A 15,820-nucleotide genomic window follows, 5' to 3' on the forward strand; every position below is an offset into this window, starting at 1 on the left:
AATAGTGAAGCCCTGATATAACAGCAAGGAAAAAGCAGGGTCTACTTAAAGCATGAGAGGTTTTGTTTTCCTGTTAATCCATGACAAACTTCGAATGGAAATCAAGCATCCCTTTATCGAACTCTGCTAGTTTAGAAGTGTTCTACGTCCATAAAGATAATTCTACCATAATTTGGATAAGGTATATTAAATGTGTATTACAATAACACCAGGAGAGTATTACCTTAGCCAAAATTACTTCAGCCATCAGCACTAAGGGAAAAGCCACCTCTTACATTCAGCACATGGTCCAGGTAATTGAGGGAATTCAAATATCCCCAAGGACACTCTCACTACTGATGTCAGAGCTGCCTTTTGAGGCTGCAGTCCTGGAGCAAGGAGCAGAAACATCTGACACATCTGGGTACCAACAGCCAGGAGATTGAAAGGAAATAGTTTCAGATAAGGAAATAACCCAGAAAAGCAATGACTACAGATCTTCTGTGTAATATTGTCATCTATTTTAAGCTATAAACAGTGGGAAAAACAAGGAAGGGGAGGGGGGAGAGTGTTCCTGGGAAGTAAGAAATATTTTCTGAATATTATTGATAGTATTGCCTTTTTAAGAAGAAATATATTGTCTGCATTATGATCACAACAACTTTAGAGGACAAAGCCCTCTATTTGCTACAAAAATAGAATAAAAACTCAATTCATATATACGTTGTTCCAGATTTATGCTTGTGTATCTCCTTTGATTTATGTGCATTTTTCTATAAACAGATTACTGGTCAGCTTATTCCTGACCAACATAGGCAAACACAGCAGATTATTTATGTTTTAACCTAGTTACAGAAGAGCCTTGTTTGGGAGCAAGTGCTTACTTAGAGGTCCATAGTTATTTAAGCCTTGTCATCACTACTTATTGCCAGACTAAACAGGTAATTTATTTTTACTTTAACCATCAGATTGGCTTGTTATTTATCACCATGGAGCATATTTGAACTGATAACACAACCTTTTAGGAGAAGCATGAATCTGTTTTACAAACTAGGGTGGAAAGATAAATAAAGAAAATGAGAGTTTGACACTTTTTAATACTAAAATAAAACTGTAATGTTTCCAGGTATTGGAATCATGCCAGCAGAACTTAGTACATCGTCTGAAGGCAGACAATTCCAGTGCAGTTATTGCTCTGCTGGATGAAAAGTAAGGCCATGAATATGGATTTATTACATCCCAAATATGCATTGATATTACTGAGAGCAAGGCCTGAGCTCCTGAGTTCAATAAAATTTACGTGAACTAGTTCTCCAGCAGCCTAAAAAAATACTGTGTATTCTTTCAACCCCACAGGCTTCCTCCTATATTCTTGGGTTCTTCTCCTAATGAATTTTGTAAATACTTTTTTCCAAATAAGTCACTCCAGATGTTCTGTCTTGCCCAGTTTTGGCAAATGTGTCGCAGCTCTAGCCCTTCAACTGACCCAAAGAAACTTCAGAAAGTATTTGCTAACTAGACAAGTTGACTATACGGAAATCTTTTATTAAAAAATTACTCTACAATCAGGAAGAATAAAAGTTTCTTCTTGGGAAAGACTTGTACCATGCACAACAATATGGTCAAAGCATAATGAGTAACAAACGTCCTATACAAATGCATAAACATTGTAATACTTATCTACTGCCATCATTGGAAATGAGAAACAAATTTATTAAAAGTTAAGTAAAAAAGGAAACAGCTAAAATGCCTGTTTCCGCACACCTGTGTACAGCAATTAAATTAGCCAACTTGGCTTTCCTTATAAAACCTTTGCAAAGTAGAACGCCTTTAGAACTACTGCTGGAATATGACTTTCTAACTTTATGGGCATGGATATTACCAGAATTATTCTTTGCATGCCCTCTCTCACTACAAATCTTCCAAACTGCTGAATGCAGTTCCTGGGATGGAGGCTGGTACAATTAAAGAACATGAATCCCTTTCTGTCCAGGAAGAGCTATGTCCTAAACTTCATCACTGCTCACTGGGGGTACACACCAGGTTATTACAGGGAGTTTATATTCCATTAAACCTTGAGGTCTGCTTGTAACTGTAACACTGACTTCTAAATTCATGTCCTAATATCTTTTCTTTAAGGTTTGCACTTTGTATTGCTTTTGGGCTTTTGGTTTGGGGTTTTTTTGTGGTGGGCGGAGGATACTTCATCCTAATAACAGATTATTAATTACTTGATATTTAAAACACCTAAATCCTGGTGTCCAGACTAAATTTCTAGAGAATGTCAAAGAATGTAAAGGGGAATATTAGCTATCATGATGGGAAATGACGGTGCCTTGAGTGGAGCAAAGGGGACATAAGCAAAGCTGGTTTTCTCCATCCAAAGCTTAGGGTGCTTTTCACTGTGCTCATGGAAACACAGAAGATGCTTCTGACACCCTGTGCTACAGAACTAAGGTAAGCAAGGGCAGAACCTTGAAAAGCTCAGATCAACTTCTCAGCTGGGTAAATTAGCCAAGGTACCTTGCACTCAGATAACTACTGTTTTCAGGACCTGAGATAATCCTGATACTGCAGATAGTTCCACATTCTGCTGCATTGCAATGCAATGTTTGTTGTCATATCTGAAAAATCAGAATAACAGGATTTCTCACATGGCTGACTTGAGCCACACTTTTTAAATCCTCACAAGCCGCATGATTATCATTAGAGAACATTTGCTATAACTAAAGATGAATATACACTGTTGTCTTTGTATTCTGGCTACATTAGTAGCTACCTGAAATTTAGTTCACACAGAATAAAAAATAGAAATGTCTGGGAACAGAGGCTATTTGCAGAGATGACTATGAGTTCCAAAGTTTGCTGCCTCACTTCTTGCATTCCATTGTATGGTTCCAATTTCCTCATTCAGGATTTTATATCAAAAGTAAACACGGAAGGCAGTGGAATAATACTAGAGGAAAGCCAAAGGAAGTGAAAGGAGAATTCAGGTTCCTCAGCCTGACCTTTACAGCACTTCTTTTAATATCTCAGGGAAAAAAATAGTGGAGGCCATTAGGGATTCAGCCATGTTCCAAGACAAACTGAACTCTAGCACACAAATACAGAGAGAAAAAGGAGAGTTAGGAAATAAGGATCCAAGAAATATTATTTTTCTTCTGCTGCTTCTATAAAAATATTTAAGAAAAGAAGGTTTCCATTACAGCTACATATGTGCTCAAAATGGACAAGTAATAGTAAAATTTTAATCCTGAATGTATTTTATTACAATTTTTCAAGGGTATGGTAGGAACATCTTTTTCCTTATGATTCCTCAACACCTACTTATGACTTTTCTACTTAGCCAAAAGAAGCAACAGCTTCTGATCATGCACAGAAAGATCACAAGCTACACGGAACTGTCTGCCCAGTCAGAGTTTCCTGATTGTGTATTCTGGAATTTGTTCCAGCAGCAGCTCATTCCCTGAATGAGGCTGCCTATGCATCAGCAGCTGCTGTCAATGTTGTACTCTGCAGGCAGGCAAGGTCTAAGCCTGAGTCAGGTAGGAAAAAAAAAAAGCTCATGATGGAGATGGAAGGAATCTAAAATGCTCCTTCTTGGCTTTGATCAAAACACATATTGTTCAATATATTGACAAGTAGACAGAAATTCAGCCTTTCATATTGAGGATAAGAGTCTAAGACAGTGATTATACTTTGTCATATTTCTCATTTCTAAGTGAAAAAAAGCACAGTTTTCCAAAGACATGCCCAGAATTTCATGTAGCATCATTTCACTCTAGCTTCAAGAATAACTGTCCTATTATTCTGTTGGTCCTGCTGTAACTGGTTGTATGCTATTTTCTTTTAACAGTAAGCTTTGTTTCCAACTCAGTGTTTTCAAAACCAATTCATCTCTATTAAACATGTTTCAGTTGCATCTAACATTACTTACCCCAGAGGTCTACACTCATACTGCAGATTCTCACTTCAAGAAAACATCTATCAGTATGTCTTTGCTCCACTGACTATCAAGAATGCAGCTTAGAAATCATATAAAGTCTGTCCTTAGCTACAGACTCCAGAAAAGAACCCCAAAATTAATTGGATTTTTTTTATAAAACTACGTTTTATAAAGTTGTTTGCTATCTAATTAAATCTTAAATTGTCTAAATCTCAGTCACATCAATGCATTTCAGGAATGCACTGCTGTAAAATACAGGCATTTTTAAGTGGTGAAAGGATGCCTTATTTTATTCAGTTAGCAGCCAGGGATTGTTTTCAAGAGCAGACTACACAGCACACATGAAACAAGGAACAAATTCCTTCATCTGCAGCACAAGTTTAAGATGCAAACTTATAGCTACATTTCAAAATATCCCAAACCTCTCTGCCCTTTTAAAATGGAATATTAACATGCTTAACATGAACCAGCTGGCACACTGTGTCTCATTTAGAGGATGCTGTCCGCTATGTTTGAAGAGTGAATTGTTCTACAGAGCAATTGTTGATGGGCGGCAGCAGTGCATACAACATTTTTCTGAATTTTGCTGAATTTTTACATTATCATTTCCCAGGTCAATATCTCTCAGGCTTGGTCTCTCCTTCTGGGGAACTTTAAAAAAAAATTCAGGGAGAACTGTTTCACTCTTTGGAGACTGGTGTTAGGGAAAATAGGTAACTGCCAATTATCAAGAATATTATGCGTGGACTTGAAGAGGTCTCAGACTTTGGATGGAGAAAAAACCAATACAACCTACTACTAAAAAATTCCAAACAACCTTAACACCTGCCAAGTGAAATTGCACCAAAATTTGATCCAAACTGAGCTCTCCAGAAATCTCCAGCAAATCTGACAGTATGGCCCACATACAGACCCACACTCTGACCCAGACACTTTGTGTGTATTATTCACTAACTGCTTCACAAAGCTGATCAGGAATTTGCTGACTGACTTTTATTGGTAGTTTTTATTGGAAAAGTTACTGTCAAAACCTAAAGGTGACAGGGTTACCAATTTCTGTGTGACTTATAGATGCAGCCTGGGAGAGTTCACTGTGCTGCAAGAAAGAACACAACTCCCTCCCTGCTTTTCTCACAGAGCAGTCAGTCAGCATCAAAATACCTACTAAACAAACTCATAGGAAAGAAGCCCTCTATAAACCCATGGCCACCTTCATGTCCTGTCCCATTAATACTGACTACCAGAGGAGAAAACCTCCAGACCGTTGTTTACACAATCTCTTTTAAACAGTCAGGTTGGCACATCTGAGTTCTAGACTGAGACCTGCGTTACAGGAAAGTGCAGCACCTTCTGACTTGACTTCCAAGTGCAAAATACAATGTACAACCTTTCAGTGGTCACATGATAAAACAGCCTGAAGTACTTCTGCTCTGTTTGAAATTAAAGATAATATTCTATTTGCACAGCCTAATATAAATCCTGAGTAGCTCTGTACACGTTTGTTTTGATGTAATTCAGGATCTAGCCAGAAAGTCTGATATTCACTAACCACAAAGTGAGAGTGACAATATTCTATGGTGTAGACAAAGGGGAGAAAAGACTCCCAAGGCAGCAGGCAAAATGGTGCTGGGGGGCTGAACTATTCAGACCCTCATGCTGGGACTGGTAGGGCCTGTTGCAAAAATGTGCACTGATGAAAATTGACAAAGCTTGGTACAGCTGCACCAGCCCACTCTGCATGTGTGGAAGCCATAAAAAATATCATTAAAATGAATTGCTTCATATCCCGTGAAGCTTTTCCAATACAGAAATATTTGATTGACTGATACAGCAGAAAAGCACACAGACAGCCTGAGGAGATCAGGCTGGCAATGGCATATGCATGATTACACCATCCATTTCTTCCATTAGGTTTTCCTCAGTGTTTATTGCAGTTGTTTCTCATTGCTAAATAAATGGAAATATATTCCATCATTTTAAATTAAATTTGGTGAATTTTTGTAGTCGTGAATCTCGAAGACAAATTGCAGCAGCTGGAGCTACAGACTTAGAAAAATTATGTTAATGGTCTTAAATTATCCTGTAAAAGAACCTCAGAGATGTTACTCTCTGAGAATAGCTCCTGTGGAAACTGTCAGATAGAGAATGGGAGGAAGAAAGAAGCACTATCACAAGTGCTTTCATTTTGAGGAATTGAAATTGAGTCTTAGTGGTTCTTCCCCGATGCAAAAGTGTGAATTTAAACTTTTGTTACTGCTCCAATCTGAACATCTAAACAACACATCCTAACCTTATGGCTTCATTGCTCTTGTGTGCATTTCTAATAATTTCACTGGAAAGCACAAATAACAGGATTTACTTTCAAATTAAAAAAGGAATTACTCTGAACATATGAGGGCCAGTTTTAAAAAATTTAATTTTCTCATTTCTTCTACTCTTATGGAGAGCGAGTAGGAGTTTTCCTTTTCATAATAGGTAAAGCTAAGCAAGGTTTTTCTTTATCAATAAAGTACTAAAACATCCAATAATATATATTCTTTTAAAAATCAGTTGCAATAGTGACTACATTTCTTCTGGAACTCCAGGGTTGCAGCAACCTGGCCAAGTAAATAGTACAAGCTAAAGAAAATTTGGGTTTTATTCTAACTTGTCAATAAAGCGAAAACATTCTAGCTAATGAAATCTAAAAATTTCACCTAGACCTAAACACTGTAGAGACAAGTAACTTATCTGTAGGAGGGTGTCTTTTTTGCCAGCTGAAACGTCTAGAATGTTTCACAGCTTTTCTATAATCTGCTTCTGGCCAAGATGTTCCAGGTGCTGCCGATTTGGCAGACAGACAAAATCCACTTTTGAAAAGCAGCCTGGGAAGCCAGGAGCAGGCAGAGAGTGCCAGGGGCTTGTCTGGAGAGCGTTGGGACCCACCAGGCTACAAGGCATGGCTGGTGCAGAATTCCATGCTCCACACCCTACAGGGTTTGCAGGAATCAAAGCCCTTCTTGGGACTTGTTTTCTGGCAATTTGTAATTTGCAGTGTGTAAACATTCTGCACTGATTCCTTTGGTGGACAAACATTAAATTAACCCAAGTCTTAATAGCTGTTCAACCTGAATCACCCTAAGACTTTTCCCCATGACCTTGCTGCCTGCTGTGTCTCTCAGATCTGCTCCCCACCTCATCAAGTCATCTTGTACAAATCGTCCTTGGCACACCAAGCCTCAATCTGCCCCCAAGTTAAAGGGCTCTCTGAAATGAAGACTAGTTTGCATGGGCAGAAGTAACCCATTATTCATAATAACAATTAGAAAATAGTAAACAACTGGAAGCAACAGAAAACTGTTGGCTTCATACTACTGCTACTTACACAAAATAGGCAATGATAAAATTAAGCAGAATTCAAGTGCTATAGAAACTTGAGACAGATTGAGCTTTATAATCTGTCCAAAGCCTGATTTGTCACTATTTTGAGGAATAATATCATTTTTTTAAATGTTTATGGAATCAAGTTTGTTTTTCTAGATTGCATGGAATTGTGGTAGAATGCTTAAATGGAGCTCTATGTTCAGTGACGAGATATAAAAATAATTAAAAGATACGTATATACTGACAAGAAAAAGCCCCTTTTTATATATAAAAAGATAAATTATAAAAAAATGCATCAAAATTTTGAATATCAATTAACATCTTTCATCAGTTCTGGCAGTTCTGAAGTGTGACAGAACTCTCCAATTTTCAGTCAGACACAGCAGTTGCTGTTGCTCTTCCTTCCCCTGCTTCTGCCAAAGATATAATTCTCTGGGGGAGTTTACCATTCTCTTGGAATGCAGCTGCATTTATCTACTAAATTCACACCTTTCTGTTATCAAATTCACATCTTTCTGTCCAACTTCTTCACCATTTTCTCTGAATCTGGAAGCACTCATGTTTATGATAGTAAACTTCATTTTATTTAATCTAAAGCAGCAAACTCACCAAGCAGATAGACATAATGAAAGCATAAGGAAACATAAAAAAGCCTCTTTCTCTTTGCCAGAGGAAAAAAATAGATAGAATTCAACAGAAACCAAATCAGATGCTTTGTCTAGCAAGATCATTTTAAATGATTTGCAAATTTTCCTCTGGGTGCCTCTTTATATTTATTTTTTTTATATGCCTTAGTTTTTCTTTATTTCCTTAGAACTAAACAGAAAGTTTCAGGTTTTAAATTTTTTTTAAACTTAAGATTTATGCATTCATATATCTTTTCAGACAACTATTTAGAATCCAATAGCCCACAGTGAAGATATCCTTCCTCCTCCAAATAAACTTAGTTCATTATTTATACTTTCAAGCCACAGTCATTAATTCTTCTAGTGAATGAAGCAGAGTTTAGGGCAACAAATAGTCAGCATATGTTTTGTGCAATTTTTTTTTCCCCTAAAAAGAAGTAGACCTACATTTGTGTAATTTCTCATCTGCTCTTGGGTAGCTTCAGCACTACCATCTGGGGGGAAGCAAGCTGTTTTATCAACAAACGTTGAGCTACATTTTCAGGGGGGAAAAAATGAATAAGGAACAAATTTCAATGAAGGGTTTTATGAATAGGCTGTCTGAATTAACCATTATACAAGCATCTCCTTTTTCTTGGAAAAACACACGACAAGAATGCTTGTTTATAATACCAAACAATGTTCTACTTCTCTCTCTCTCACCAAAAATATGATTCTGAAAGATAAGAAACAAACGTGTTTATTTTTGTATTTAATAATGCTTGGTTATTCTACAACATGTGCTCTAGGTTTTGCACATCATCTTGAAAAAAATTCCAAAGCATATTCCAAGCAAATGAGTACATATTTTCAATTGAAGCTGATAGTGAAAATTTCAGCTCTGAAGAAGAAAACGGAGAAAGTTTTTGTGATGAGATTTGGTGAATCAAAAATCCCTTTAAGCACTCTAAATAGGAGGGGAAAAGGAGCTAGAAAGGCTTTGCCAGTTACAAAAACAAGTTGGGGAAGGTGGAGGTCTGATACTGGATAGAGGAGTCAGTATGGTTACAAATGACACAGGACACAGTGAATTAGCTGATAACCTCTTTTCTTTGTTCTTTGAAGGAAAATGGAGCCTCCATGTCCACCTCTAGATGGATCAGCACATTTTGCAAAGCAGGAAGGATGTTCCTCACAATGAAGGAGCAGCAGATTGGAAACTCCATGAAAAATCCACAGGGTGGGATAAGATTCACCTGAGGGTGTTGAAATTGTTGGCTGAACTGAAAAAAATCACTCTTAGTTTACCAAAGGTCACATTCCAATCAGACACAGCCCCAGGGAATAGAAATCTGCTAATAAGTCAAAAGACATGGATAGCAATGAACCTGAGCTGAAGATTCCCAGTCTACCTTTCAGAAATTCTCACAAAAGATGGGTTCAGAACAGGAAGAGATATATCTCTTCTTCAATAAACAGTGAGACATAGTGGAATAGGAGAGCTGGAGCAAAGGTAGCAGTAGTGATGTGCAGATCAGACCAGATGCAGCAGATGACTCATTTCTTTGGCCTTCTATGGTGCCTGACATGAATGGGTAATTCATTCTTCAACACCCACCTGCTAAAAATGTCAAATTTAGTGTTTCTCCCCAGGAAGAGATAGGATTTAGGACATTTTCCACTAATTTCTTTGGCCTCAAGGCACAGAATGTTACTTTAATTTTGAATAGGATGAGCAATAAGGAACATTACTGGAAGAAATAACTTTTAAATCAGTACTGGAGGTTGGTAACTCAGAGCCAGTGCGTCACTTTCCATCCAGTAATTCTGGACACCACATAAAGATCAATCATCCGTTATACTGACCCTTTTTTAAAAATTATTTTAATTAAAGCACAGGATATACACTTCGGTTTGAAAACAGTTTCAGACTAGTTTCTTTCACTTTCTTTTAAACGTAACAGCTTGATTTTTAACAGATGAGATTTTATAGAAGCTTCCTGCCAGTGAGGCAACCCGTGAGCAATCACCATCACTTGACTATGTGTTAGTGTGCAGTACATTACATCTTAGTTTTCTACTAAATAAACACTTGCAAACTGGGCACTTGATGTTTTTTAAGCACTTTTTCTCCGAAACACACTGTAATGCTAAATGCAGCAACGTGAACATATGAGCTAGTGTTGACAGCCAGACTCAGCTGCCTTGAGGGAGCCTTGCATCTGGATCCTTCATGGAGTACAGCCCTTGACCAAGAGCAGTAGCTCACCAGCCTAAAAATAGAGCACCTTCTGTTTTGCTTCAGGAGCTACCATCACGCTCAGCACGCTTTGGTGATGTCTACACAGCTCTGGCAAGTACACACTGACCTCCCTCCTCAAGGTGGAGAGAGAACAAGAGCTTCAGCTGCAATAGATTGTCCTGTACAACTGGCAGAGATGAGAAAGATTCACTAACACACAGGGCCTCAGCTACTCCCCTTTCTGTGGAAAAAAAAATAAATGTGTCTACTTGAGTTTTTGCGGTAAGTGGTAAGTCAAAGAAAAGGACTTAGTGACACCAGTATCACCAAGAGAATTGAAAATTTCAGTATCATCTAGGCAAGAACCAAGAGGAATCACTATACAAGTATTCTCTAGATTCAGGAAAACCGTTTCCATTTCATTGTGGCAGCAGATGAGGTACAATTTCTTAGGGGCCAAAAGAGGTAGTGCATCACAATATTATCCCTGCCACTACTGCCATAATGCCCAGTGACCTGTGCCCAGCTGGACATCCTCTCTGCTACTCTGGGCTATCAGGTTCCTTACAAAGACAGACACCTCTAGAAGGTGTTCAGATGAGGTGGGATCATCTGCCCTTTGGAAGTGCCCACATCTCTCCATTAAATACAAAAGGAATAGGGCAATGAGCAGAGATTATGTCTGTAACTTTAAGACACGCAAAATTTAGACCTATTAACATCTACCCCAAACAATATTCCTTGTCCTGAGATAAAGAATAATCTAGAGTTCTGAGGATTTCAAACAAGGGAAGGGATAAGGTCAAGCATAGAAACAATCAAGAGGTTTTGTTACATGAAATGTTATAGCCATGATTGATTGTTTTAAGACAGCATACATGGAATAAGATCAAATCCCCCTTTACTTCATTCTACTCTACAGAAACTTTCAATAAATTTTAAAGATTCTTTTTCTAAACAGGAAGGGCAAGATTCCCCCCCCCAATCTTCTTTTTGCCTCTACTATGAAGAACAGTGAATATGCACAACTTAGGAACTAGTTCCAGTGATGCTGGTGATTTTTAAGCTCCTATAAATTCCTTAAGAAGGTTATAATCCTTGATCAGCAAATTTTAAAGTACTTATTCCTAGAGGGATCAATATACCTTCAGAAAATGGGGAATCAATAAGGTCTTTTTGCAGAAATGATCAATGCTGAATAGATTGTTGGTCCTTTATCCTGCATAAGCCCTGATTGCAGAGTAGAGCCATCCACATCCACACTAAGACTTTAAAAGTGTTCTCTCTTCTATCAAAGTTCTTTAATGAAAACCCAGAGATAGTGCTTAGACTAGTCAAAACTGAGGCACATATCAAAAGCTACATATTAACCCAGGAATTATAACAGGACAAAATATGAAAAAAAGCCACTATGTATTGCTATGATTTTAGGAATGAAAACTGGAATAACAGAAGTGCTTTTCATTTATTTTGTTCTGAGAACAAGTTCAATGTGTAATGGTAGAAAAGAGAGAACAAGCAACAAGCCATAAACGATGCATGCACTCTATACCATCAGCTGTAACTGATCTTTTTTTGTCCATTTAACAGCAAGCCTTCCAAATGCAGACAAGCTTTTTCACTTACAGTCTCTCTGTAACTTATAGTTCCAACAGAGCACACTCAACCATCCACCCAATTAAGAAGAGGGAATTTTATGACAAATTACTTATATTACATGGCGATCCCAGTGTTTTAGGAAAGGTATGTATATCCTATTTTTTCTCAGAATAGGAACGTGTCTAGAAGTTACAATTTTATTTCAAAGAACACCAGTTTAGATTGCATTTACCATTTTCAGCATAGTTCTGCTACTCATTGTGTATCATAACAATTAAGCAGCACACAATTCAGTGGACTCTTGCAGGATTTGAGGATACACCAAGAACATCATCGATATCCTGGCTCAGAGAAGATGTAATCTAGAGCTTAACTGCACACAGTTTTCCAAGCACTGACTACTTAATCTTCTCTGTGTAAATAATTTCTCTATATACTACAATCACACCCCTGGTAAAGAAAAAAAAGTTTTGAGCTCTCAGTGCAGCTGACATGTTTTCAGAAAATGGCCTGGAACCTATTTCCATGATTATATAATGTCATGCAGATCACATCAAGAAGTTAATGAAATGGAGGATAAGACTTGAGATTTGCTGTTTCGCATATAAGATGACAGAATTAATGTAGCACCCTGGAATATTCTGAGGCAAGCAGACATTAGAAACCCAGATGTCAACAGGCATTTAGTAATTACAGGCAAGGAAAATCCAACCAAAATCATGTGACAGGTTAAAAAACACCTTTTAGTAGGATTTTGGGAAAAGGATGATTAGTACCAAGAAAATTAAAGGTAATTTTTTTTATTGCCAGCAATCCTTGTCTGTCTCCCAAAACTGTTGTACATCTGTTTTCACAAACAGTTAAAGAGTGTTCTTGGGCTCCTCCTTCTAGTAATTCTTATATCTTTAAAAAGAGATCAGGGGCACATTCAAGAGAGCAAGATCAATATTTATTCAAGAAACACACAGAATCAAATAGTTATGGCTGTAGAGGTGCTCCAGGAGAGACATCCACAAAATATGATCAATACCAACAAGATGACAGCCTAGCTCTACACTCAGAATATTCATCACCACCTCCTGTCTTTCCTGACAGATAACCCCATCTCAGATTCCTGTGGGACAGGGTGCAGTGACACTGGTGGATGATACTATTAAGGAAGAAAATTAAAGGATTGGAGTAAAAATTAGAGTGAAGGGCAAGGAGCTAAAGATGAAATAATAAACCACAACACCCAATAAAATAGACATTGTATTTTTATCCCAGGAATCCCTTGGCAATCAACTGCTTTCATTATCTCAGCTTTACTAATCTGTCCTTGAACTGTTTTGTAACCACTCTAAAAGAACACACAGAGATGAGCTTATTTATGAAAGTTAGCACTCATATTTGTATTAAATGCTCCTACACATCCAGTTTTTTGAGAGCACTGATTTAATCAACAGCTGGTTCACAATCTAGGTCATAAGCTTTGATTTTTGATCTCTACCTATTTACGTCCACTCTTTTCATTTATTTGAGGTTGGGATGATCACAGCAAGGTCTGTGGCTTCTCTCAGCATTTATAAAACATTTTGACTAGCCAGCTATTACTGTTATACTACAGAATCACAGAATGGTTTGGGTTGGAAGGGACCTCTGGAGATCACCTGATCCAATCTCCCGCTAAAGCAGACTCACCTAGAGCAGGTTGGATGGGATCATGGCCAAGCTCTGAATTTCTCAAGAGAACAAGCCTCCACAACCTCTCTGAGCAGCCTCCTCCAGTGCTCTGTCATTGTCTAAGCAAAGAAAATTTTCTTCATATTCAGATGGAATTTTCTGTGCTTTACTTTGAGGCTATTGCCCCTTGACCTGTCACTGGGCACCACTGAAAAGGCTTTGGCTCCACCCTCTTGACACCAGCAGGTGTCAAGATATTTGGCATTTGATATTTGAGATATTTGTATGCATTGATAAAATCCACTCAATCATCTCTTCCTACTAAAAACATGGCGGGGGGGGGGCGGGGAGAAAAAGTATAAATCTTCACTTCTGCTATTATCCATTGTCTCACTCACCTACTATCACAGTATTTCATCAAAAATGCTTCATTTCATGGAACTATACTGTTCAACCAGTGGTTCTCCAGGTTCTGGGAGAAGCCTAACATTGTATGAAACACATTCCTGCTGCACACTTCTCCAAGCACTCACTCAGTCCTGTGCTAGACCAGAGAAATATCAACCCCTTCCCTCTTTTTGCTATCAAGGTACCAACACAAACATGTTGTTTCAAGTGCATGACTTGATCTAGAGGATTCTTTCTACCTGAAAAAGCATTCAAAACAGATGCTTCTGGACAGCTTGAAAGAGGTAAGATATCCAGGATGTAAGAAATGGATGTTGCAGTCTTTGAAACAATGTTATGGTGTCTACTGACTGATTTAGAGTCCTTTTATAAGTGCTGAACACAAGCTGGCATGAAATTTAAGTAATAGGGTAAAAGAAATCCTTGGCTATGCCAGCTCATCTAAGATAAGGCAGGTCAGTGGAGTTCCTACTTGAAGACAAAAATAAAGCTGGAAGAGCCTGCTAGCTCTCTCAAAGGCCGTGGTGAGAACTCAAAATCATCTTGATTTAATAAGTGCCCTGAGGAAACATGGCCAGAGAAAAATATCACACAGGGAATAAATTGATCAACTGCATAAATGTAAGACAAAAAAAACCACAACTGAGGCTTTTAAGGCTCTCAGAAAAGTATCTGGGGTTCAAGCAATTGATCTGAGCATGTATCAGCCAAATCAGGCTACTATGAAGAAAAGCAAACAATATAATGAAAAGAAAAAGAGAATCTCTCTGTATAAGAATCAGAAAGGAATTTCTGATTTCTTCAGAGGACTTTGTTTCTTCTGGTTGACTCTGCAAAGGTGCTAGCTAAAACTCTGCAACTTGCTGTGGGAAACAACTTACAGAGGTCTTAATCAATAAGAGAAAATCCAATCCAAAGGAGGGTAAAAAAGGATAAAAAGTATCAAAAGTGCAGGAGTCACAAGTAGTGAGTAAAGATTGTGAGAAAAGATTGGGACTGTTTGATCTAGAGAACAGAAAACCAAAGTACAAGACATAATAGCAATTTTTAAAAATATCAAAGATTTCTAGAAAAAGAAGGCTAAAAAGTTTTCTAGTTATAATTAAGGAAAGCAGAAAAACCAAGGACCTAAACTACAGCAAGTAATATTAGATTAAAATTACATTTTCTGTGTAAAACTTTACATTAGAAAGATACAAAACATAAATGAATTGTAATAAGTACTGGTAACATGTATGGGGGGGCTTTAAGAAGATGTTACACAAAAATCTGTAAAACACACACATGTATGGTTGCTGCTGCCCTGGGAGAGCAGAAATCTACACACCAAGCCTCAGTCCACTCCAGCTTTAAATAGATATAATTGAATCAGTAATTTACATTTAATTATTTTTATATTAATAATTTTTCAGATTATCACAAAGAATTTTCAAAGCAAAAACCCATTTCAAGGATGACTCACAGTTTCCCTACTTTTTATTCTGCATCTTCTGGGACAGAAGATGAGGCCATATTGTCATGTTTCATTTGTTTTAAGTTGTCTTGAGGACAAGGCAGAGATGTAAAACATTCAAATTAAATAATAAAAATGCCCTTCTTCCCATTTTGAGGCATTATGTCATGCTAAAACATCTTTTATTAGTTCATACAAGGTGAGCAACAGAAGGAAAAACAAAAATGGAAAGGAAAGGAGAAATAGAAAAAAAAGTAGTCCACATATTCTACCTGACAGTAGGTCACAGTTCACTGTCTAAAGAAAGCCTGAATTCACTCTCTTTTTCTCTTTAAAAGAAATGTTATGTTGGTACGCCTGATTGCCAACAGATCCCGCAGCAGAAAGAGAGTAAAAGCAAGATGACATCATATTTTCTGATCTATTTTGGGGCTTTATTATAACTTGAGTATAAAAATGGCCTCTAGACAAAAATTTTACACATAGGCCTAGGACTATTTATACTTTTTCCAAAAATAAACCAAGGGCATGCGTCTCTAACAGTATAGTTTCTGCTTGAATGA

The sequence above is a fragment of the Lichenostomus cassidix genome, chromosome 5 (assembly GCF_008360975.1).
Source record: "Lichenostomus cassidix isolate B80296 chromosome 5, HeHo_3.0, whole genome shotgun sequence".
In the NCBI taxonomy this organism is placed as follows: domain Eukaryota; kingdom Metazoa; phylum Chordata; class Aves; order Passeriformes; family Meliphagidae; genus Lichenostomus; species Lichenostomus cassidix.